Source organism: Orbicella franksi, chromosome 3 (genome assembly GCF_964199315.1).
Source record: "Orbicella franksi chromosome 3, jaOrbFran1.1, whole genome shotgun sequence".
NCBI classification, from domain to species: Eukaryota; Metazoa; Cnidaria; class Anthozoa; order Scleractinia; family Merulinidae; genus Orbicella; species Orbicella franksi.
Window position 1 is genome coordinate 12,378,669 of NC_138147.1, and position 26,332 is coordinate 12,405,000.

At 38.5% G+C, this 26,332-nt stretch overlaps 2 long non-coding RNA genes across 2 annotated transcripts; both read right to left on the bottom strand.

Annotated features, from left to right (window-relative positions):
* Positions 1–1,119: 1,119 nt before the first annotated feature.
* Positions 1,120–4,746, bottom strand: LOC145481288 (uncharacterized). Its single transcript, XR_014048614.1, has 4 exons — positions 4,431–4,746; positions 3,379–3,420; positions 2,232–2,379; positions 1,120–1,283 (listed from the first exon to the last, which is right to left on the bottom strand). It is a non-coding gene; the product is annotated as an uncharacterized LOC145481288 (long non-coding RNA).
* A 5,888-nt stretch (positions 4,747–10,634) lies between these two features.
* LOC145481287 (uncharacterized) lies at positions 10,635–17,843 on the bottom strand. The gene is made up of 6 exons (XR_014048613.1): positions 17,558–17,843; positions 16,587–16,622; positions 15,474–15,500; positions 12,176–12,271; positions 11,768–11,841; positions 10,635–10,723 (listed from the first exon to the last, which is right to left on the bottom strand). It is a non-coding gene; the product is annotated as an uncharacterized LOC145481287 (long non-coding RNA).
* Positions 17,844–26,332: the final 8,489 nt, after the last annotated feature.

Sequence of the window (26,332 nt, forward strand, 5' to 3'; positions counted from 1 at the left end):
GGTGAACGTATTTCTCTGGGTGAACGAATTTCTCCGGGTGAACGTATTTCTCTTTGTGAACTTTGTTAACGCATTTCTCTGGGTAAACGTATTTGTCTGAGTGAACAAATTTCTCTAGCTGAACGTATTTCTTTGGGTGAACGCATTTCTCTGGGTGAACGAATATCTCTGGGTGAACGTATTTCTCTGGGGGAACGCATTTCTCTGGGCGAACGAATCTCTCTGGGTGAACGAATCTCTCTAGGTGAACAAATTTCTCTGGGTGAACGTATTTCCCTGGGTGAACGCACTACTCTGGGTGAACGTATTTCTCTTGGTGAGCGAATTTCTCTAGGTGAACGTATTTCTCTGGGTGAACGTATTTCCCTGGGTGAAGGTATTTCCCTGGGTGAACGAATTTCTCTGGGTGAACGAATCTCTCTGGGTGAACGAAGTTCCCTGGGAGAACGAATTTCTCAGGATGAACGAATTTCTCTGGGTGAAGTATTTCTCTGGGCGAACGAATATCTCTGGGTGAACGTATTTCTCTGGGTGAACGAATCTCTCTGGGTGAACGAATTTCTCTGGGTGAACGTATTTCTCTGGGTGAACGTATTTCCCTGGGTGAACGCACTTCTCTGGGTGAACGTATTTCTCTGGGTGAACGAATTTTTCCGGGTGAACGAATTTTTCTGGGTGAACGAATTTCTCTGGGTGAACGTATTTCTAAGGATGAACGTATTCCTCTGGATGAACGAATTTCTCTGGGTGAACGAATTTCTCCGGGTGAACGAATTTCTCTGGGTGAACGAATTTCTCCGGGTGAACGGATATCTCTGAGTGAACGGATTTCGCTGGATGAACCCATTTCTTTGGGTGAATGCGTTTCTCTGGGTGAACAAATTTCTCCGGGTGAACCCATTTCTTTGGGTGAACGGATTTCTCTGGGTGAACGAATTTCTCGGGGTGAACGTATTTCTTTGGGTGATCGCATTTCACTTGGGAACGAATTTTAGTTGGGTGACGCAAAGGTTGGAGAAGTAATGTACGGGATTACTAGGGAAGGCGAATATATATTAATAATAAAAAAACGACGACGACAACGAAAATAAGAAGTAGCAGCAGCCGCTAAAACAACGATAACAACAACAGTGGCAAGTCACAAACTCTTTGGATTTCTGCTAGTTACTTTATTTTACTGTTGTTTTATGATCTCTGTTATAAATAGGTTGTTTACTTTGTCAAACTGCAAACTCTTTAATTTGTAACGGAAATGGCTTTTGAAAGATGAGATATGAAGTTACCTGCAATAGAATAAGAAAGATATATTTGTTTTTACTTTAACTTAAGTGGTATCATAACCATTTGATATTTCTAAGTGAAAAGGTTTTTTGGTCCGTCCGTATTTGAACAGTCGTATGCTGCAAATAACAAGTGCAAATTTTCACAGTGAGTTTTAGTTACTGTATCGCCAAGACGGAACGAATTTCCTTATGGACCCGCGCCTACTGCGGGAGAGTCTGTATTTCTAGATAAGAAGCATCGCAACCGCAATCTTGGATTGGAGAGCTAGAGGAAGCCTGGGGTGAGTAGAAAAAATAAATGGCCCAGATAGTAGCAATGAAGGTAAAAGTGAATCTGATTGCTTCGTCAAGTAGCGCCTTTCACTGATAGCTTGTTACTGACTGCACTTTAAATCACTGTAACTGAACGAAGCACTGGTTATGATGCCCACAAGTGAATGCAATTTCAATTATTTTCCAAGCGGTTGGAACTAGCAGTTCGTGTATTTTTGCTTTTCGCGAAAAAAAAAAAAAAAAAGAAAAGAAAAGAAAAGAAAAAAGAAAAACTTTTCACAGCGTATCCCATCAAATATTTCAGAAAGAAATTGAAACAGTTATGGACAATCTAAAGGCCCAAGATAAAATTAAGAGATATCTTCCTTCGAGAATTATGAAAGAATTAAGTATTTCAAAGAAGCAGTACTAATTAATACATCAATTGTAAATTGATTTAATTGACAAAATATTTTCATAAGATGGCTTTGTTCTGCACGTTTTGTGTTTATGTTTAGAATTCGTCACTGATGTTCGTCGCCATGATTAAAGTACTAAGCTACCTAATTTTGCAAAGCCGAGAAGAGTTTCAGATTTTTAATTTAAAAGTCAGTAATAGAAATTGAGTGTAATTCTTCATACACTTTCATGCAGGAGCAGCTTATCACACGCTATAATGTTTTGTAATATTCTCACCAGTTAAAGAAAGCATATTGCTAATTCTCTTCGGTCAGTGGCTCATCCCCTCTCGGTCTGCCAAGACAACGGCACCTGTAGCCGTACCAAGACCTCCGGCACCTATATCCAACACCACGACATCTAATACGACAAACCGCGTGACAGACTAGAAAGAAGAAAAGAATAGCATTTGAACCAGAAAGCAACACAGTAACACTAACTTTTTTAGTCGGGATTTATTTATTCGTATATGGATACGTGGTGTACATCTTGAATTGACGCTTTAGGTGAAATTGCTGTACTATATTATTTTAAAGTGCACAATGTATATGACAGGTATTTTCTTACTTCCCTGATGGAATCTACTTGAAATCGAGATATGGAAAGCGAAAAGAGAGAGAGAAAAAAAATTAAGGTTTCCTACAGCCATCTGAAAAGTGACCTCCCACGCAGACGCTCTTAGGGCTCGGGCAAAACAAGAATGTAGGTCTACATATCTTTCGTAATTGTTTACAATTTCAAAACAAAATTGGAACCACGTCAGAGTATCTTTTCTATTTGTTTGCCGGTTCGAAAGATGTGACCAACTACGGTCTTAATTCGACGTCACGGCCTGTCTGGTCCCAGGCCTCCACCTTGCGTGGATTCTGTCTCAACTGGAATTAAATTTCGTATTTACAGACAGTTGAAAAGATTCATGTGCATATCATATCACGATCTCGTGTAGATTCCATCAAGGAAACAAACCAACAACAAATAATAATTAAATACCTGTCAAATATACTTTGATTAATTAAAAGAAGAATTGATAAGAGGGTTAATCCCTAAAGCAAGCTTATCCCTCTGTATTTGTTTTTATAGCTGGTACCCAGTTATTCGCTCCATGATGTTACCACGCGCGTTGAGTGGATGTTTTCGTGGAGGATAAAAAGTGTCAAGCTGCTACGACTGTCCACGCGAACAAAATTTAGGGTCACATGATTGACTTTTTCTAGGCTCTCCTGGTATTTCCGTGTAGGAGGAACCTAGGGAGTGATTTTAAAATAATGTGAGAGGAACTTTGGGAATAAGGCCTATATGAGGGATAAACTGTCTTGCTCTTCATCCGTTCTTGATTGTAAATATTATGGACTACTTAAGACATGATGAACTCTTTTCTACCTACCCCCATAACTCAAGTACTTCCACCTTGGATCGTTAGCCTGATCTGGAACATTGACGTGTTAAGACGATTTAAAATTAAAAGAATTTGTATTTAATGACTTCCCAAAGTGTGTGAATATTTGTATATGCATGCACATGGACAAATAATTAAAGAACGCAAACAGCTTAAATAAAGAACTGAAATATCAAAAATCTTATAAGTAAAGGTTTCTTAAAACTTTTAACGATAAAAATCAACGGTAAAACCGTGGGTTATTAAAACTGACGATTCCAAAGACTTGTTTTATTTGTTCTTCTTTTATAGGATTTGGTTTCACACACCTCCATCTGCGTGTTGAAGAACACAGAAACTCTTCTTTATCAATTGGCAAGCATTTTCGCGACAAACATTCTTTGGCTGGTCCAAAAGATCTTACAAAGAATCTTAGCGTTTTAATGAAGTGCACGAACAAATTTGACCTTCTGGTCTATGAGATGTTTTTACATTCACGAGCTGAGACCTACTCTCAATGTACAATCTGACTCAATTCGCGCTAAGGTTTTTAATTAGCTTTTCATTAGTTTTTTCCTTTACATGTTTTTATTGTCCGTTTACACCTGCAAATCTTTTGGTACGTCTTACGTGTTTTACCGTTGATTTTTATCGTTAAAAGTTTTAAATATCAAAAATGAAGGTATTTTCAGAATTGTGACCGGGCGTTTAGTTATCACGTCGGCTAACATGGTTACGAACAACCATTTTGATTACCTTTTCAACTTGGCGGACTAGAAGGATTAGTAACAGTGAGTTTCAAACAAACATGTAGCGAAAGCTAATAAATTTCTGGACTCATTAAAAGAAAAAAAAAAGGAATCACTTATTGAGCCTGACACATACTTGATCACATAGTTGGTGAGGGAATGGCAGAGAAAACTGATCAAAAAAGTGACGAGTGTAAAGCGATATGTATTGGATTGTCAAAAGATAGACAAACATGTCGATAGATTTCGTTTGGGTCCTCGACTAACATAAAGACGGAGATATTAAATATTTTGGGCTATAACAAAACTTACCTGGCAAGTCTTCTAGTTCCTCTTGTAGGGACGAACTTACAAGCATCACCAAAAATATCACTGCGATCATAAAGGTTTTCTTGGCCATGGTTAGGACTGAAGAGGTGCACTACCAACTGACGATTCTAACTGTTGGTTTTATTGCTCTTCTTTTATAGGATTTGCTTTCCGTGCGTACGTGCCGCCAAAGATGTTTTAATGGTTAAGTGTTCTTATAAGTGTTTTTGCACTAAAAAAAGACCAAAACTTATTTACGATTGACACTAAAAGTTTGCTCTTGTGACGAGAGTGTGCTCTTGTGAATTGACATGGCCATATCTGCTGTAATATACGCCGCAAAAAGCTATTTAAATAGAGGAATGATGAATTTACCGTCATGCTTTACTATTGACCCCCTGTCACTGGGATAAGGTGAAAAAAATTGTCGACTGATGTTTGGTTGTCAATGATACGCAAAATAACTGTATCCATTTACGAGCTACAACAACCGACATTTATTTAGCGTCGGTGAAACAAGTTGTCAATTGGAGAAAATGAGGAAGGAGCGGTGAACTTCTACAAACCGATATAAATATACTGTTCATCTATCACTTGGTCAATCAATACAAAATATACCGTGGGAGCTAATTCACGTAATTCATGATCATACATCAGTTCCTTTCTTGCGGCTAACCAAAGTATTATTTTCTAATTTCTGTTGCTTTATTCCCTAAATAGTTGTAAGCGTTCAGTCAAAAACGGTGATATTCTGGCTGTGCTTACATAACAAGAAAACAATAGCCTCACTTGCATGTAACTTAAATGCCTAAATCTTTAACATGGACGTATTTGGGATGAACATGATAATGCAGCAATCATAATAACTTTAAATTCAAACGTCATAATCATCTCTATGTCACTTATTAGCACCAATATATATAACGGGTCTAATATCGCCGGTATTTGGGGGCTGAGGCCACAACCCCAGAAATAGGGCATAATTCCAGTTAACGAAAGCTTCGCACGTCTATTATTATTATTATTATTATTATTATTACTATTATTATTATTATTTTGTAAATACCAGTTTGAAACGAAATTACAAGCTCATCCAAAGCTGTGCTTTTGTCATATCCCAAAACAGTTTATCTGGTAACGAATTGAACGGTACAGTATTTCGTTTGGCCTGAAGCACGAAATATCAATACCTAACTACTTCCCTAATGCCCGCAAACAGCTTCTTAAATGGTGCAGGGAATCAACGCTAACTTTTGATATCGTCGGCTTTACGTACCTTCTGTTAAACTTGATAGTTTTGGTTACTCACTGCAGAAATACAATATTACGAATTGCAACAAACGTAACTCCTCTGGTAATGGAATAACAATATATTGAATTTATTTCTGTAAGCGTTTAGCAAACATCAATCAAGCAACATGGAGTTGATACAAGATTGTAGAGCACAGGAAACATGATTTTTAAGGGGTTTCAGCATTCATATCAGATTAAAAGCACTACAATAAAATAACTTTATTACGCATTATTCGCTTACATCCTTGGCCAAAATTCCATCGATGATTGAAAATTGAGATTTGGTTGATATTGAAATGACCTTGGCTCACTAAAGCTAGTCAAATAGCTTCCCTTATGGTGTCAAAGCTCGAACAGCAATGTAAGTTTGGATATTTTCCTCTGAGTTTTTGATAAAATGTCTCTCTTCTGAGGGAATTAAACTATTTTAATGTCCGCAAAAAATGCTTGTGTTTTTTTTTTCCTCTCTGATCTTCACCATTTGAGAACACATCTTCAGTAAAATAGCATTGCCCGACGTTATTCCCCCAAAAACGCGACTTTTTTAGTTCCAATTTAAGGATATATCACTCTTGGAGACAGTTAAAAGTTGATCGGGAAAGCCTAAATCCGGTTTGCTGAATCACTTAATTATAATATGGAGAAGTTATTCTCATTTGACATATTAGGGCCCTACCACATCACATATTATAATGTTCTAGCACTTACATCTTTTCAGTTCTGGATGAAAGGAGCTACATCACGTTTTGCACATCTTGAATTTTAAGCTAAAATTTTCAAGTTCGTCGTTCGTAATCCGTCTTAATCTTCTCCATCCTTGTTTCTTTATGGTTTATTGTTATCTCTTTTGGTGTTTTCTATCTCAGTAAAATGCTATTTTCAGGTTTTATTCAATCTAAACGTAAAATTGTACCCGTCCAAAATAACTCAAAATATTGTGACTGAGCTCCTTTGAAGAATGTAACTCCAGACGCCTGTGCTTGCTTGGTAGCCCGCAAAAGGTAAGTACCGTATTTTCCTGCAAACTAATTAAATCTCACACATTAATTCTTGGGCCGAAAAAAGAGCAACGTTTTGTCAAAACTTTAGCCTTGTGGCCCATGTTTGAGCCCGAATTATGGTGAACTTTATAAAATATTGAGAAAATTGCGATATCATCAGTTACAGTATGCAGCCGGATGTTGTCCCTCAATGGAACTTTTACCGCGAAGCTCTTAAAATATCATTTTTTTTTTTAATATTTCCACGTCCAAAAAGTCTAAATGACAATGAAATATCCGTTTTCGTGACATTTCAATCACTCGTTCAACTACTAAGGACGTAACAAATTAATAAGTGTTTCATTGTTTCCGAATTCAAGCACTAGGGTTAATGTTTTCTAGCTATATAATACTTCAAAATAATAGAATCGTATGATTAAACATTTAGAACTTAGAATTTTGATGACTTCAAGTGAAAGCAACGAATTCGTGGAGACCAAAGGGTCTAAAGGCCGACACACACGAGGGAACTAGTCTCTGCGGCTAGTCTCTGCAACTAGTCTCCTGATGAGCTTACACGAAGGGATTGGTCGCAGGGACTTGTCCCACGAACAGTTCACACGAAGCGTTTTGACAAGTCGCCGGGACTTGTCCCAAAAATTCAAACTGGTTTGAATTCGTGAGACTAGTCGCAGGGACCAAAGTTTAGATCTTGAAACAAAATGGCCAGTTCACACGATGGAACTTGTCCTCGCAACTTGTTGCGGGGACTAGTCGCACGGACTAGTCCGCTTGTGTGTGCCGACCTTTACTTTCCTCCTGTATTCTATGATGACTGAATTCCTTTATAATGGCTTTGCGTGGAAGTTTTGCTTCGGAAGAATGTCTAGTTATATATATTGGTATTTCTAAAATTCGTATGAAACTTCCTCATTCTTTCTGGTCTAAATTAAAATATAAAGTCATTTGGGAAGAAAAGATATCCAAAATCCTCTCCATGCTTATCTGAAGCCGGATATTGCCTTTCAGGTCCTTTCAGCGTTGTTAGTTCACACGCGTGAGAGGCAGTTGTCACGAATCAAGCATGTGGACCGCAAACACGACACTTGCAAATTTGTTGAAGCCTAAGGAAACTTAAATCACTTGGAGCTAGAGCAGGAGTGTATGTTTTAACATGTATATGTATGTTTTCGCGAACAATAAAACGCTCCTCAGACCCCTTCCATACTACGGCAGAGAAATTTTAGAACGGAGGTCAGCTTTATCTGAAAACTCATCAAAAGTTTTCCGTCCACACTACGCTGGAGGAATTTGAAAACGCAAAAATTAAAGATCGTTTAGATTTGTGGTTGAGAAAGACTTGGTCAAGGGAATAACATTATTATCGTGGTGTCATTGTTTTCGAAAAGCTCCGTTTTTAAAATGTTCTCCGTCCACACGTAAACGAAAAGCCGGCGATTTCAATTCCTCCGGTTTGAAGAGAGTTTTCAAGCTTCGTTTTTGTGAAATTTCTCTCGCACAGTATGGAAGATGCCTCCGCTGTAACAGATTCTCGATTCGATTATGGGTAAATACCAGTCGTTAGATGGTGTTCGTTGATGGAGTGCCGGCGGAATCTTAGTTACCGGTTGAGTTTTGGGAGATTTCGCAGGTATCAGTTAAAACTCTAATAGTTCATATTTCATCTATTTTAGTAAATTTTGGAAATCTCAGATATCAGTTATCAGAAAAAACCGCCCCATTTTCCTGCTAACAGCTAAAAATTTAGCTAATCTTCAGTTTCTCCAAAACGCCATCCGAATCCCACAACCAACTAGAGTAATATTCAATAAATGTCCACCATGTGTATTGTGTATCGAGTGTGGGTGGAAAAGAGATATTATGTCACCTCCAATAAACTGCTCAAAACTAAAAACAGACACAACTAGATCGATTTCACGTTTTAAAAGATTCTGCTTTTTGATCTAGAACTAGGAATTACTGTACAGTCGAACCTCTGCTCTATGGAAGCAAGTCACGTGCCGCTGGGTCGATATAGACCCCAAGTACAAAAAATTTGCAAAAAAATTGCGTTACTTCCTTGTGTTCTGCCATATTTGGAGAACAAGAAGCCGATAGAATTATCCAACTGCTGAGCGATTTTGAGCTAAGACACTTAAATGTGGCTTACACGACGATTTTTATGTTCCTTAGGCAGTTCCCCTCAAAATGTTGTAATCACTGGAACGGATTTTTGACGGTTTCAAACATCCTGAAGATGATCTTCGGCAGAATAAAATGACCCAAAAGGTATCGTAAGTAATTAAGAAAGTAATTTTCATAGTTATCTGGACATTCGAATAAGTTCTGCTCTTAAAGTTGAATGTCAAATATCTCCTGTCATAATGCCGCTTTCTTAACCACTAAAAGGTGCGACGAGCACGCCCGTCTTTTTTATATGAGATTCTCCCGGGTAAATTTTTGAGTGCATCTTTCCGCTCCGTCTCTTCTACTCCTACTACATTATCAAAGTAACAGTGAACGTGTGGGAAAAAGGAAAAGAAAAGCCCGTTACACCTGGTTATCCTTATTTGGCGATCAAAGCAAGGGGAAGTAAGAATATATGTTCTCAAACTCGTTAATATTTCATCAAGTTAGAACAAAGAAAATCACAACCGCGACGGAGGTTTGGATATCCGGTCATAATTAGCATAGATTTTGATGATTTTACTTCTCCGTTTACTCCTTAGTTTTTGTTTCGATTGAGAAGATATATCAAACACTCGAGACAGTGTTTCATCGGCTATCCAAACACCTCGAATTTCGTCAAAAATACTCCGCTGCGCGTCGTATTTTCGACGCTCTTCACGGTGTTTTGATATCCCGATGAAACACTGTCTCTCGTGCTTGATATAGTACTTGAAATGTTTCTGACGCGTCTTTTGATTCACTCTTATAGAGCACTGTTTGCATATAGTAATTATTTACGGTTAGTGAAGTGACCGTGGTAGTTATTAAGGGTTTCATACCTTATCTTTGCTGTAAACCATGTTCAGTTAACCTGCATGCTTAAATGATATAAGCATTTACGATGCAATTGCCAGCTTCAATCGTAAAGGTGCAATGACGGACCTCCTGTAAAGCCACCAACGTTGTGTTATGAAAGTGTTGTCGTGAAAATGATTGGTCGTATTAAAGTTTTTTTTACAGCTATTATACTAAAAGTATGCTAAAAAACCGATTTATCGACAATAATAATTTCATTCAGATGTCCTTTTGCCTTTTGTCTGCGTGACGGTGAAAATACGACAATAATAACAACATCAACAACAGCAGTAATAACATTCTTTAATCATACCGACGTGACTTGCTTGTGGGGTCAAGTTTCGAATTAAAAATAGCATATTGTATGCAAATTCAATACAGTGTTTTATTATAATTACCATTTGCAGCTTGTCATATGTGTCGTTGAGATTCGAGACAAAGTTATGACGATTATATGGAGAACTTTAGTAGGAATGATGTTTGGTGAGTGAAAACTTTTATTGCTATCCCGATGGAGGTAAGTTAAAGGCTAGTTGCACTCGATCCAAAATGATTCCAATTGCCACAGCTGATCTCGCTCTCTATAGAACGAAACAACTGGGGGGTTGTAACTCTCTCCACTCCCTTGGTGGGATGCTAGTCCAACACCAGGTCCCATAATGATACGAAATTGAGTTACTTTAAAACTTTCGATGGACATGCTAAAGAGGAAAACGTTTCGCAAATTAAATAGGTTTTGGTGCGTTTTGGTAAGCACATACAAGGGCATTTAAAAATGGGGGAGGGGAGGGGGTGTTCGAAGAAGCAACAAACATTTTCCCCCTCCTCGTTGACTTTTTATTATTCCTTAAAGGGTACATCATTTGAATCCGTTGTTGTGAAGGAATTTTACTGCTCTGCGTCTACCAGAATAATCTGGCTCTTCTTATTGGTTCCCCTTGTGGTTTTCCTTTATTAGAGTTTCTCAAGTTATGTCGAAGGCAAGAGGAGACAAGCCACCTGCAAGGTAATAAAAAAGTTAGAGTGTTTTTGTGGTTGAGTTGCGCAGCAAGTAGCACTGGAAACGATTTGTGATCTGCCTTGGAAAGTTATGAAGAGGACGAAGTTAAATTAAAGAAAATCATAATAATCCGTTTAATAGAGTTTATTGGGATTGTAGTAAAAAAACAAAACAAAACAAAAAAATAAATAAATAAAAACAAAAACCAAAAATGAAGAAAGAGAAGATAATAATTCCCAAAAGGGAAAGCGCGAACGGGACGAGAGTACCCATGCGAAGCGCCTCAAAGAATTACAAGTGATCATTCATGGGTCAAAATCGGTCTTGCAGGAGTTGTTGTTTTAATATTTTGGTTCTGAACCCGATTCACCCCTATACGGGAATCGAACTCAGTATGGCTCTTATATAAGCGCACGTGTCATGTGACACTCATGTATCACGTGCGAAAAAGCAACAGTAAATTGAAACTCTTTACCGGTTTTTTTTTTTATTGATCTTTTTGTCATATTTTATAGGTCCTAGGCTTAAACACATGTTTGAAGGTAGTTTGGATTCGTCACTACGTCCTACCAAAGTGTTTTAACGCGTTTCAATTATGTGCGGAAGTTGTTTCCGTGTCTTTGGTTCACTTGCATCATTTTTGCCCGCGCAAGCAATGCTTACTTTCGGCAGGCAGTCATAACAGGCGCTGCTGAGTCTTGGAGAACCTTTTTTAAGCCACCTTAATTAAGTTGGCTCAAAACGTGCAGTATCCAGCACTTTTCAAGACGCAGATTTTGACGGGTCGTTATAACTACTCTTTATCAGTTGATGCAACACTTACGGTATCAAAGAACTTTTCAATCATTGGTGAACACGTTGGTATTATTTTAAGGCATTGAAAATCGTGCTGTTACTCTTAAATTTCATTTTTGTTTTCGATAAAACCCGTATTCTTGACTTACGTTCTGAGAGGAAGATTACGGATACCCGGATAACATGGAAACTTTTGCGTGTCCCTTCTAGTGTCGGTACCCGGTCTGCACTATATTTAGAACGCTAACCTCACTTAAATTTCTTCGATATCTTCTTTTCCGAGGATTTCAGTAGTTGTTCACTGGCTCATCTCTACCTCTTCCTACATGAAAGATTAAAAGTAAATGAGTTCATCAACCGATTAATATATTAAGTCAGCGAGTAAAGGAATGTTAAAGAAAGCCGACGGTAAACAGTCCGACGTACAGTAATCCAGTCATTCGGTCGGTTGCTTAATAGGTCGTGCGTCCGTCATTTCGTACTTCCGGTCGGTCACCGTTTCTTCAAAGCCCTGCCCAGCTTCCTGGAGCTAGGTGCTATGTTTTTCTACAAAAAATTGAAACAGCTTTGCATGGCTGCGACTAGATGGATGATTGTTTTTACACATGTATTAAGTCTTGGTCAAACCGTGTCAGTTGTGATTGTGGTACACTTACCTCGGTAATGACGCCTCCAGCACTTACACTGAAACCTCCTGTATTTGTTTCTTATGCATCTGAAGGCCCAGCCAAACGGGCATCTGTATCTACTACCTAAGATGAACGTGTTGTAATCACATAAGGCGAGAATATCAAATAAGAGGTTTCAGGGTAGTTAGCCTTTTAATTTCCAAGTTTTTTTATCCTCTGAGCCTGGGTGCACAGTCTTAGCGTGTTATTTGTTTGTTCATTGCTTTCAAATCTGACTTCAGTTGCAAGGTCATACACCAACACTCATTGTAACTGTAACTCTTTTAGGTGTCCCCAATTAGCTATTATTATTATTATTCTTACTCTTATTATTATTGTTATTATTATTGTTATTATTATTATTATTATCGTCCTCACGTAATGTTTGCTTAGAGTCCTTAGAGCCGAGACCAAACCATGGTCCTGGGGCACTAGGGGATAGCCAGTTTTTAGCTTGATAGCACCCTCCTCAAAATGTGTGCTGTACCTAGCAAGGTTATCTTTTGTAGTTCACTGATGCTTATTTGGCCGGGAATTCTTCCAAGATAAGTTTCTAGTCCCTTTTCGATAGCATCAAGTGCTCCAATGATAACTGGTATCGTTTCCGTTCTCATGCCCCACATTCGGCTTGTTTCGATTTCCAAGTCCTTATATTTGGATAGTTTTTCAGTGACTTTCACGGATGTGTTTCTGTCTGATGGTACTGCCATGTCAGTAAATTTACAGGTTTTCGTTTTGTGGTCTTTAATCACTATATCGGGTCTGTTGGCTGTTATTTTCCTGTCTGTGTGTATTGGCATGTCCCAAAATATCGTGACATCCCCGTTTTCTGTAACTGTTTCCGGCTCATGGTCATACCACTTTTGTGATTTCTTTATATTATAGTTGTCACAGACTTTCCAATGTATATACGCGGCTGCTTTATCGTGTCGGTGGGTATATTCTGTTTTCGCAAGTTCAGGACACCCAGAGACGATATGGTCGATTGTTTCGTCGTATTTGTTACACATCCTGCATAGGGGGCTAGTACCGTCTTTGATAATGCTGGCGTGGTATGATCTGGTAGCTAGGCTTTGGTCTTGGGCTGCGATTATGAATCATTCCGTTTCTGCCTTCAGTCCACTGCTTTTGAGCCACTGGTTGGTTTTGTGGTGGTCAACATCTGCTTCCTTTATTCTCTTTGGGTATCTTCCACGTAGGGCTTTGTCCTTCCACTGCTTTGTTAATTTTTCTTGGGTCTTATTTCGTGCCATTTTTTTGGTTCTCTTTGCATATTTGGTGGTTGTTTCTTCTGCTTGTTTGTCTGGTATTGTTAGATCTAGTTCTTGTTTGAATTGTTCTGCTTGCCTTTGTATAGAGTACAATTTCTTTCTGCCATCATGTTCTTGCACTAGTTCGATAAGGGCATCATCAGTATTCTTTAGGTATGTATCGAGCCCTATCGTGGTTGTTTTGTAAGAGGCTTCTAATTGGATAAGACCCCTACCAACAGCATTTCTTGGGAGGCAGAGTCTGTCTACATCTGCTTTTACGTGATGCATTTTTGATAGGGTGAGTAGTTTTCTTGTTTTTGTGTCTAACCTCTTGATTTCACTCATCTTCTAGTCGATTATGCTAAAACTGTAGGTCACCACTGGGATAGCTAAGGTGTTGATTGCCTCAAATCTATTGGCAGCATTGAGCTCCGTTTTTAGGACCATCCTTACTCTGCGGTAGTATTCCTTCCTCGCGTTTTCTTTCATCTTGGCATGCTGTATACCATCACCTTCATCCACGCCAAGGTATTTATATGTGTTCTCTTGGTCTAGTTCCTTGATACAGGTGTCAATGTCAAGTTGTAGATCGGAAGTTTCTGTCAGCTTTCCTCTTTTGAATGTAGCTTTAGCGCATTTGTCCAGCCCGAATTCCATCTTGATATCATTACTGAATGTCTTTACAATATTGAGTAGGCCGGTTTGCTGGCTGTCACTTTTTGCATATGTTTTTAGGTCGTCCATATAAAAGAGGTGGGTGATTGTTCTACCCTGGGCTTCATACCCATAATTGGTTGCCTTTAGTAATGAGCTCAGTGGGGCAAGGGCAAGACAGAACACGAGTGGAGAGAGAGTCTCCTCGAAAGATTCCACTTTTGATATTGATAGGCCTTGATGTCATTGACCCTTTATCGTGGTTGAGGTGTAAAGTTGTCTTCCAACATTTCATGCTTTCGGCGATAAAGTTGACAGTCACAGGGCAGATCTTACAGATTTCCATGCACTTTATTATCCATGTGTGAGGTACACTATCAAATGCTTTCTTATAGTCTATCCAGGCTGTGGATAGGTTCTTTTCCTTGGTCTTACAGTCCTCCAGAATCATCTTGTTTATCAGGAGTTGGTCTTTGCATCCGTAGCCCCCTCTCTTACAGCCCTTCTGCTCTGATGGTGGGAGCTGTTGTTCATTCAAGAAAGTGTATGTTCGTCCTGCTATGATGGATGGCAGAATCTTATACATCGTGGGAAGACAAGTAATCGGTCTATAGTTCTTTGGGTTTTTTGTTTCTTCTGTTTTTGGTAGTAGATATGTAATACCTTTAGTAAGCCATTGTTATCGTCCCTAATTATTATTGTCATTGTCATTGTCATTGTCATTGTCATTGTCATTGTCATTGTCATTGTCATTGTTATTGTTATTGTTATTGTTATTGTGATTGTGATTGTGATTGTTACTGTTACTGTTACTGTTACTGTTACTGTTACTGTTACTGTTACTGTTACTGTTACTGTTACTGTTACTGTTACTGTTACTGTTACTGTTACTGTTACTGTTATTGTTATTGTTATATCAATCCCACCAGGAAAAAAAAGATGAAATTAAATAAGGCTAACTTTTCTATTACCAGGCAAGAACAACAAAAACAACAACAACAACAACAATAACAACAACAACAACAACAATAACAACAACATCAACATCAGCAACTTGTATTAAGGTATATTGTTTGCATGTCCGAAGCCGTCCGAACACCCGCGTTCTAAATTTGGCCAGTTTACACATTTATAAGGAAATGTGGGCTAGTTAAGGCTGTAATTACTCCAATGTTTCAGTCAGGCGGGTATTTTCTTCGATTCTTTCGTCGTGAGATCGACAGCTGGAGGGTATATGATACCACTCTTAGCGGGTACAACAACAGTAACACATCAGGCTACATTGCTCTCAACAGCAACAAGATCAAAACGGCTGGACAAAAAGAGCAGCGACAACAATAATGAAACAAAAATTAAATACAAAGGTTATGACTGCATACCTCCCCATGGTACAGGATCTTCGAGACCTAAACCGAAGGGGAAAAACACACACACACACATCAATAAATTGACATTTTACTACAGGTTGGTGAAAGAGTTAAACTTTGCGGTATTGGGTTTCTTTGTGGTATGTTTAAGTTATACTGGCAAAACATAAACAAATACCACATAAACTATAACCGATGGCAAACATTATGGTTCTGGGCAAAGCGCTACCTGTAACTGAATTAACTATCTAACGCAATTTAATCGAACTATTACTCAAGCGGAATCATCCGCATTAGTTCTGGAATGTGTCTTATTTGTCAATGCCTTGAGACAAGAGAAGGGAATGGGTGAGACATGTATATAGTCCTTTTCCCCAGGGTTATACCTCCTCTCAAGGTCTACATGAATTTTCATCCTCCAAGAGAACATTTAGGCAACGCTAGGAAGAAGCAGATTTCCTGCATCAAATACGAATTTGCTATAAAGAACAAAAAAAATGTACGTGAACCATTCTACACAGCGGAAAAATGAATACGCATGCCTCGTTTCTTATTACGCGGAAAGAAATGGGTGCAATGCTATTTTACGTCACTCTCAACAGCAACAAGAGCAAAACAGCTGGCCAACAAAAGCAGCGACATATCTGCAACAAAACAGCAACAAAATGGCTCGTTTGGAAGGCTGAGGTAGTGAGAAGACAGTGGCTGTTTTCTGGTCGAAGACAGTCTTGATCTCCAGGAGGTTTCTTTCGTATATCTTTAATTAAAGCAAAAAGTGGTTTTTAATTTGTTACAGTACCAAATTTCTTGCAAAAACTCGTCCATCCGTGTCGAATTTGTCAGTGATCGTCCAAAGCTTTTCAGAAGTCATTTCCAAAGCGTCTTCGTTCAATTAACGATGCCTTCAGTTCTGATTGGTAAAACTCGTTTCCGTCCATTGATGGTTTGAAATTTGGTGAAAAAGTTGCCTCAATCCTTTTAGCACTGACCATGCGCAGTCATTTTGCCGATGTGTCCATTCGCTCTATTATCATAAGTTTCTGCTAAGGAATTACCCGCTGTGGTCTTATGAAAGCTGTTACAGATTGAAATCCTTAGCAGCCGATCCACCATGCATTGGCTTACCTTTGTCGATCACTTCATCGCTATGCCTCCCTGGATCTTTAGACAAAAACAAATGAATCAGTTTGTTTTCACTACCTAACTCACCTTGAGTATCACCGTGTCTTCGCGGATAGAGTGTCCATCAAAATGATTAACAATACAATCTTCCCAGAAAGTGCTATATTTGACCAATTGTAATCTACGCAGATGTTTTTGCGAGTAAACTTGGGGTGCTGGCGATGGGAGTCAGGGCTAACCAAGGGAGCATTGTTGAAAAAATGCAAACCTTGTTTCTTGGAAACAGTGATAACACCACATTCACATGATCAGTAGTGAAGTTGCTTCCCCCAGATATTTAAACTATTATTCAGTTTATCTATCCAGAGCCTGGAACTCACCGATATTTCCGACTCTTCTAACGGTTTAACCTAAACTAAAGATCACAAAAGGCAGCTAAATATCCAAACGCAATAATTAAAAGAAAGAATCCAGACAGCTTAAACCTATAGTGGCTAAAGAGCGATATAACTTCCATCGAGGTGGGTATGTGCACCATGTCAACGATATTAGGTGATCATAATACTGAGTACGCTCCGTGAATTCCGGTGTTCTGTTCGTTGTACTTTTGGTGAAGAAAAACCTTCAACGCTAATTTCTGCATCTTTAGGAGACAAAATATATTTTACTTTTACTACGTATACGCTATATATAACACGTATAAATCACAGATTAAGCAAAAGAACGTAGAGAAAGGAAATATAAATATGACTTTTCCTGATCACATCAACGCGCAAAAACAAGTCATTTCGCCTAGCCCTCCCTCTGTCTTAGAGCCAGCTGCCTTCAACACAAATCTGACCCACAGCAACGAACTAATCTACATCTACAAAAACGGTTATGCCATATCAACTAAACAGAGTTGTATAAGAAATTATCCGAAAGAAAAATATGTCCAAACCTAAAAGTCACTCTTAAGTTGTGGCGGCTCTCACCTTGAAGAGAAGACCTCCCATAAGCGACCACAAACAAAAGAGCGATGAAACAAAGCTTCAACCACATGATGCTATGAACAAACGATGTTGTGAGTTGTGATGTAACAATTTAGCTCTTCATGTTGTCAGGCCCTTAAAATATGTTACAAACATGGCCAATACGGCATTGGTACATGTAATATCGTTTGAAGAATTGAAAAAAATACTTGAAACAATATAACGGCAGATGCTTCGAGAGATAATCGTTTAGGTAAGGCTTGTTTCTGACTTGAATTTTGTGAAGGCAACTTACAAACGAAACTTAGCTGTTTTGTTGAATGGGCATTCAAAGAAGAAAAATAAATATATAAATAAATAAAGCCAGGGAGATTTCTACCTTTTTTTGATCGTGAACGATATATGCGTGATATAAATCGGAATTTTATATTGATTAAGTTAAGCGATATTCAGTACGTATCTGCTCCGAATATACAGCAGTCGCTTGCTATCTTATCGTGCCGGGGCAGTTTCTGTGTCTCTATGATACCCAGAGCTATTTCGACTGGAGTCTTGCGCTTCTTGTAGGTTCATCCGAGTCCGGCGCAGGATAGGGGTTAGAAATGTAGAGACTAGACAAAGAGTGCCTCCCTGGTCCTCTAGGTTTAAGGTTGGGCGCAGGGCTGAGAGCTTGTCTTGTAAAAAGCTTGCTGTTACACAAGCCGGACGCGTTGGAAACGAACCATCACAACCTGGAGATGTTGCTACTGCCAGTTCATTGGAATGTGACAGTCTACGGTCCAATCACGGCTTCTACTGGCGATACGAGAGGAGTTAATCATGATGATGACGATGATGAAAATTCAGTATAAACATTTCCCACGAGAATATTGCCTTTTTGCACGATCTAAGTGGGGGTCTTATAGTTCCAAAAATAAACGCTAAGCTAGTGGCTTCAAGTCCAAACGAGGGCAAAATTAATATATTAATTTCCTCGTTGGAAAGCAAACGCGCATTCGCATGCCTCTCGATTTTCTTTAATACTTCTATGATAGATTTTTAGCAAACATGTCTTAATATTTGTTACAGTTTGTGGACACTGCTCAAGGGCCGACATCAGCATCAAGAATGAAGCCATGATATGGTCACTTCGGGAGGAATTGATCCCATAACTGCCCGTAACGCTCTTCGACTAGATATTGTCCACGTACAAACCACGCTACAAAGTGTAATCAACTCGACGCAGTAAAGTACTTGTATTTTATTTTTCCGACTCTCCACAATTTGCCTTTCCTTAACTAATTAAAGCAACTAATTAGAGCAAGATAATTTTTGCTTTATCTTGTAGACTCGGCCTGTGGAAAAGCTTTTAAATTTGGAATCTTGAATTAAAAAATTTTTGCAAAGATCACAACGAGTACAACATTTGAAGCACCCTCCCATTTCGTTCTCTGCCTGGTTTGCCCCGTTGTCGCCACGAAATTTAGATGGTGCTAAAATATCTTTGAGATTTTTGGTACGGCGATATGCTGGAAAAATCGATTTAGATGGAAAAATTTTGTGATCTTTGCAAAAATTTTTTAATTCAAGATTCCAAATTTAAAAGCTTTTCCACAGGCCGAGTCTACAAGATAAAGCAAAAATTATCTTGCTCTTCCAAAAACGTTGTTTACTTGGCCTCGTGTAATAAATGCAAATTGCAGTATGTAGGTTCCACCACAACATAATTTAAGGTACGTTTTCGCAATCACAAATCATCCATGCTCACCAACAAAAAGACGTGTGAGCTTGCAGTCCATTTTAATTGTACTAGGCACGAAATTTCCGAAATTAATTTTATCGTCATCGAACAAATTACTAGCCAGGGGGTTGCTGCGTATATTGATAAGTTGTTATTGACCAGAGAGGCCTATTGGACCTCCCAGCTATTTACACTCAGCCCTCATGGTCTTAATAAAAGACGGGAATTTAGATCCAAAAATCGCGTCCGTTACAATACATAATTAGACTGACTATTATACACTTATATACTTAGTAATTAAGGCGCTCGCAGATACATTGTTGTAATCTCATCACTTGCGCGTTCTTGTAAGTTGCCATTAGCTTGTTACAATACAGAATTAGACTGACTATTATACACTTAGTAATTAAGGCGCTCGCAGATACATTGTTGTAATCTTATCACCCGGCGCGTTCTTGTAAGTTGACATTAGCTTGTTATGTAATCTATTATTTCAGGTTTTATAGCATTATGTAACTATATTTACATTTTTCTGATCTTATATATATACATGCAAATCTGTAAACTTACAACGATTTTTAACGTTTTATTTTTTAACTTGTAAATATTGTTCCAATCTGAAGAAGGCCGAAGGCCGAAACGTCACATTAAAAGCCGGAACAGTTAGAAGTTTGCTTCATGACGCCTCATCTTACACTTAACTAAAATTCACATTGAAGCACGGTATCTTTTGATCCTTCTACTGGAAGTCACCGTTTGGAAAACCATATTATTCTGCCTATATATATATATATATATATATATATATATATATATATATATGTAAAATGGAAACAAATTTCTGCTACAAACATGTAACAACCCATTTTTTTAACGCTAAAACCTATTTAGAAATCTACAGTTGTATGGAAAATAGAAAACGTAAAAGAAATAAAATCAAAACTTCATGTGTTAAGAAAATAAGAATTTGTACAATTCAATTGTGGCTTCCCATCTAATATTGAGTACGTGACCACGATGTTTCCTTCAATAATTTATATATATAAAAAGTTGAGATGTGTCGTATTGGTGCCTTTTAGCAATCATCACGCAATCAGAAGAAGGCATGGCGAAATATACAGTGGAAGTACTGGTTTAGCTCATAAAAAGGTTGGCAAACACATAAAAATAGGTACCAAATGGCTTATGTGTGGGATACAAACTCATTTGCATTAATGGAACGTGTCGATGACAATAGTATGGTAAAAAAGTGAATTCGACGAGCTTAAACTTAACAGGCAGGAACGATTTTGTTATAAGCGCGAAGTTCATGCACTTGAAAAACGTTTTACCAGATATGGGAACGTATTGTTTTATGGTTAACGGATCACTGAGGGGCTACAGCCGTACAGTGTAGGACATATGTTTCTAGCCGATAGCTAAATGAGATTTTATTATTTGTTAAACGGATGCTTTATTTTCCGCGATATTATTTTGTCAAAAAGTGGTAAGAAACTAACTATCTAGGTTATTTATTCTAAACTAGAGGCCGAAAATCCAATTGCCTGATTGTTGCTGTTTATTTAGTCGTGATAAGTATTATATAGTGTTCAAAACATCTTCTACTCTTTTATGTTTTGAAGAACATATCTTATAAAAATATAGAGGCTGAATTTGGGAAATTTGCGTAGTAATAAAATAAAGCCGAGGGTATTGAAAATTTGTACTGATACAATTACATGTTTTCATAACAAGACCGTGTAAAATTCTCTCTATCTCTAAACTGCACAACTAGCCAAAAAAAAAAAATAATAATAAAAATAAAATAAAATAATAAAATAATGGCCGCAATTTGGGTTAAACACCCCCTGTTTAAATCGCTGGGAGATGACTAAAACGGTACAATTTTTGTTTTCCAACAGTGTTCTATTGTCACGTTTATCACCACAGTTTGCGTGTTATTTCTTGGCAAACTAGATGGCCAAAGAAAAAAGTTTTTTTCCAAAAAATTTAATGGCTAGAACACTGATATATCAAACGTAGCCTATTTCTTGGGGTCGGCATAAAACGTGGACCCCTCCATCTGGACATTTTTCGGATGAAACATCATCCATCGTCAGTTTACAAGAAAGTAATACTTTGTGTTAACGTTGTACTTTTTTTATGTTCGTTTTTTCTGCTTGTTTGCCGCTATGAACCTATTTTACCTTGGTGTGTTAACATTGTAATTGATTTTATTCGCATTTTTTTAAATTCAAACCTATTTTAGCGGAGCTCCGGCGGCCCGAAGGGCCTTCAAGCGGAGCCCCATACTCATATAGGAAAGAAAAGGAAACCGATGAGTTGATTTTCTCATGGTTCTCATGACTAGCGGTATTGCTCGTGGGCGCGTACGCACGACGGCGACAGCGATAGACTACGAGTAGTCCCTCTTTCGCTTAGTCAGTCGTTGCGTGACGCGAAAGAAAACCGCGAGACAAAAATGGCCGCGCGAAATACTGGAGGCGAGGAACGCGCGAAAGGAGGGACTACCGCCTAAGCCCAAGAGTTTGAATTATGCGTTGCTCTCACAACGCAAAAATATGATTGGCTTATGTTAGGAGCGTTGACAACGTCTTGTCAACATTCGAGATTCATGTGACGTCTTGCAGGAATGTTTTGGAACCGGAGCAAATCGAAGCGGTACCAGAGTAAATTGAAGCGTTGGAATCGCGCTTCGCAACCCGCAATGTTCTTGCGAATCGGCCAACAGACTTTGGAAAGATTTAAATTTATCCAGTGTTGTGTTTGGCAAAGCTTTCCGCCCCCAACCCGACTGCGAGCGTGTTAGTGATTTCGCCGCTCAACAGCATCGTCCAAGTCAGCGAATATAAATTCACTGAACTTGGCCTTTCTGCCGTCCATTTGAAAGATAGAACCGGACTTTCACTGGAAACCGGACATTCACCTGAAACTTTCCGCTGCTATCGGCAAACATTTCACCGCAGTTTGATGATCTCCTATCTCAAAGACATAATGTAAATTCTCGGTTGAAACTCTGCATTTGAAATTTTCGCAATAACTTTTAGATTTACACTTACAGACGCAACGAAAATCGTTATCTGATGCCTCATTCGCCGTCTTCTTTTTTAAAACTTCTTTTGCAGTTTCGCTGAACGAATACTGAACGAAGATATACTTCTCACGGCGTATGTTTTTGCCTTGCTTCTTGAAGAGTAGAGTAGAGCAATTTTATTCAGGATATCTCCCGGGGTTATTGACAACATGAGAGGATGTCAAGATTAGAAATCCTACACCGAAAAATCACTCGGTCGTGAAAGAGGAAACTCTTGGGCTTAGGTGATAGTTTCTCCTTTCGCGCACCCCTCACCCCTAGGACTTCGCGCGGTCATTTTTTTCTCGCGGTTTTCTTTCGCGTCACCACGACGGACTAAGCGAAAGAAGGACTACTTGCAGTCTACGACAGCGACGACGACGACGACGACGGAGTCGCGCAACATGGCGGCCATCCTCCGAATAATAGGTTGACAGAGACATGCAACCTTGGTTTCCTGTGTACTTCTTTGATATTGGAAATCCATGTTATGATCAACTGACACCTGTCAAAACAAGGTATCCGTTGACCTGTATTACGTGACCATATCGCGGGCTCAAGTTTACGGGTCATTGAGGTCACGTGTTTTTTGAAGTTGACCGCTGACCAAGTGCTGGTTTTCGATTGGATCGCGGGTTCATGTCGGCTTAACTTGTTGAAAACAGGGCAGGATTGTTCGGAAGCCGCTTAACGCTAACCCAGGATTAAAAGTTAACCGAATTATAACTTTTTCTTCCATACAAATGTTTTTTGCTGCTTTGTTTTGTGTATATCGTTATTGTTAACACTAAAAACAGAAGGCCAAACAATATACAGAAAACCTCACCGCAAAGTTGCATGAAATCAAAATTCTACCTTTTCCTGGGTTAGCTTAATCAGGCTCTGGAAAACCCGGCCCAAGAGCTAGCTTTTAGGCTGGCCTAAATCTATATATTACCTTGGTTTGTTATGTTAATAATTTTATTAAGCCGGAATAGGTCTCAGTCTGGGCTGAAATAACGGATAAATTTGAAAAGCCTCTATTTCCAAGGTCGAAGAAAATTATTCAGCAGTCAAGATCAAGAGACGATGGCGTAGTTGTAATACCTAGAAATGCTGTAGTTTTACCTTTTTTACTTTTCTTTCCGTGAATTTTTTTTTTTCAGGTACATGGCTGTGTGAGTTTTCTCATTCTTCGCATTACCGTATATATAATTTAAATCGGGAGCCCATATTTTCTCGAAGAAATATAGGGGGTCCAGACTGGGGTCCAGATGGGATTTTAGAAGGGGATCCAGAGGGGGTCCAGAATGGGGTCCAGATGGGGGTCCAGATGGGTCCAAAGGGGGTCCAGAAGGGGTCAAAAAGGGGGTCCAGATGGAGGGCTTCACGCTTTGTACCGACCCTATTTCTTTTACCCCATAAGGGGGAAATTTGACGTTAGAGATTCTTTTAGGAATTGGGCATTTGACACCATATTGGAGAGTTAGTGGGAATATGCCTTGAAGTCAAGATCTAGCTAGAAATCAACAAGAGACAACAGCGTTCTTTGTAATGTTGCGGATAAATTGTGGATATGTGTTTGAGGGTAAATAAGAAGTTTTGCTTCTCGCCCCAGGAGTCCGCGCGGCCATTTTTTTTCTCGCGGTTTTCTTTCGCGTCACGCACGACAGACTAAGCATAAGAGGGACACAATTTTACTCTAGAAATCATGAAAACCTGCCTTTCTTTCCACCTTTTCGTTGCATTGAACTCTGTCACGCTCTCTTGTTATCGTGTCACCAGCGCCCCATAAGAGCACAGGAAGTGAAGAAAATTACTCAATTGGGTAGGAAATTTGAATATGGCCTACATAACGAGTTTTGGAACATCAAGTTATTTCACTTTGAAATGGCGGAGCCCCTGATACAAATTTAAATGATTTGAAAGATCCTAAAGATGGCTTTTGGCGAGGAAACAATTCCGAAGATGTCGTAAGTAACTATAAAAGTAATTTCCTGAATTATCTCGAAATTCGAAGCGAGAAATGTCGGTAAACGAACGTTCGTGTCGCTTTGCACGCATTCGCGATTCAAAGACATGTTACCCAAATGCGACTGAAAACTCCTCGGATCACGTTTAGACTGTCGCTTATTTATTGAATCATGTGTATTGATTCAATTTACCAAGCGTACAGCTCAATAACTTTGGATAACGGCTTCGTTTTGTTGAGTTTCGTTGCGGACTCGAATTTGCATATGTTGCGGTTGCCATGGTGACTGAAAGACGGACTTTCTGTTTACGTTTCGAAATAAAATCATAGTTAATTCTCGATTTTCGCGATTCCAATTCGGTTTTCATGATGTGTTTCCTCCTATATCAAAGAAAAAAGTTCCTTTACTTGTGAAATTCAAACAGCAGAGTGGTTTTACAATATTTTTAGTTTTTCTCATTTTTTTCACCTTTTGTTGCTAAGTTCTCGTGACGAAAAGTAATTTACTTTGCATTGCTGGAAATACTTGGCAAGGTATTGAATAAAGAATACGATGTGTTAAATTTGACGGTTTTTGGTCAGCACAGAGTTGAGCTCTGTGTGATATAACTTTTCTGGCGTGAAGCGTTCTTGCTATAACAATGTCAATCACTCGCCATGTGACATGATGACAAACGGGTTAGGGTTATTGAATCCATTCAAGTGCACGTGACACGATGACGTCAAGTGAAATGGATCCATCAGAAGCCTACATGCGGGCGTGGTTTTTAGCTCTAATAGAGCTGATAAGACTATTCACATTAATCATTTGTTTCAGTTTACAAGTAGCCTGCGCAGAACTATAGGCTACACAAGTAATGCGTGAATCATATGCATACGGTTGTTTTCAAGCACTTTACTCTCTGTTCAAGGGAAAGAAATGTCTATAAACTTTGAAAAATATTGATTTTTTTTTTTTAATAATTTTAATTTACAAAACACAGTTCTAAAATACTTACTTACGTTACTTACAATACGGGTTACTTATGTTGCCAATACAATACTCAATACAGTTCCTTACAGAAAATACAATTACTTGCAATACGGGCTACTTACACTGCTAACAATATAATACTCTACTTACATTACTTGCTGTACATACAGTTACTTACAATGCATTATGCTGTATATTGACTTTGAGGAGGGAGGAGTACTTCTCACTAAAACATTTAATTAAGGCAAATTTTCAAGATTGTATTTAATGTGTAGCTTACTGATAAAATCTTGAATGGAGATGGCCAGGCTATTTAACTTGCTTGAATAAATATAATGGCGCATAAATAAGGTAGTGTAGTTGAAATTGCGTATTATTGTTATGTCGTGGGAGCTTGCAGTAATACCGAACAAGGTCTCCTCTGTGGTAGGAGAAATTTGACACGCATTCACTTGATTGAACCAGTTCAAGACTTTTTGGGTAAACAATTTGGTAAACATACATTCGATAAAAGAGTGCTCAATTGAATCTTTATCTCCGCAGTATAGACACTCATCGTCCGCCTTAATGCCAAATCTGAATAATTCTTTCTTAGTTACTATCGTTCTATGGATTAATTTAAATTGAAACTCTTTGAGTTTAGTTTCCTTACAAATGTTTTTTAGTGATTTAAAGATCTTAGTCCACACGTCCTTTTTTAAAGAGAGTTTTTCACTCCAACGTTTAGGGCCCGTTTGATCTTCGATGTGAATCTTGACGTTAAGCAAATTATAGAAGTCCTTTGACTTAGCTTTGTACAGATTAATTTGTGTCGATTCGTCGAGGGAAAAGATATTATTATTTCCGGTAAAAAATGATTTGTTGATGATGTCGGAGCACTTGGCTAGAGACCTTTAGCGTTCCGGAATAGCGCTAACAACTTGATAATACTGTAAAAAATTGGATTCACAGGAATATTTATCACGGAACTCGTGGAATGTTAAAAAATTGCCACTTTCATTCAATAGGTCATTAATCGACAGAATACCCTTTTTAAACCATTCACTTAGGAAGATGGGTTT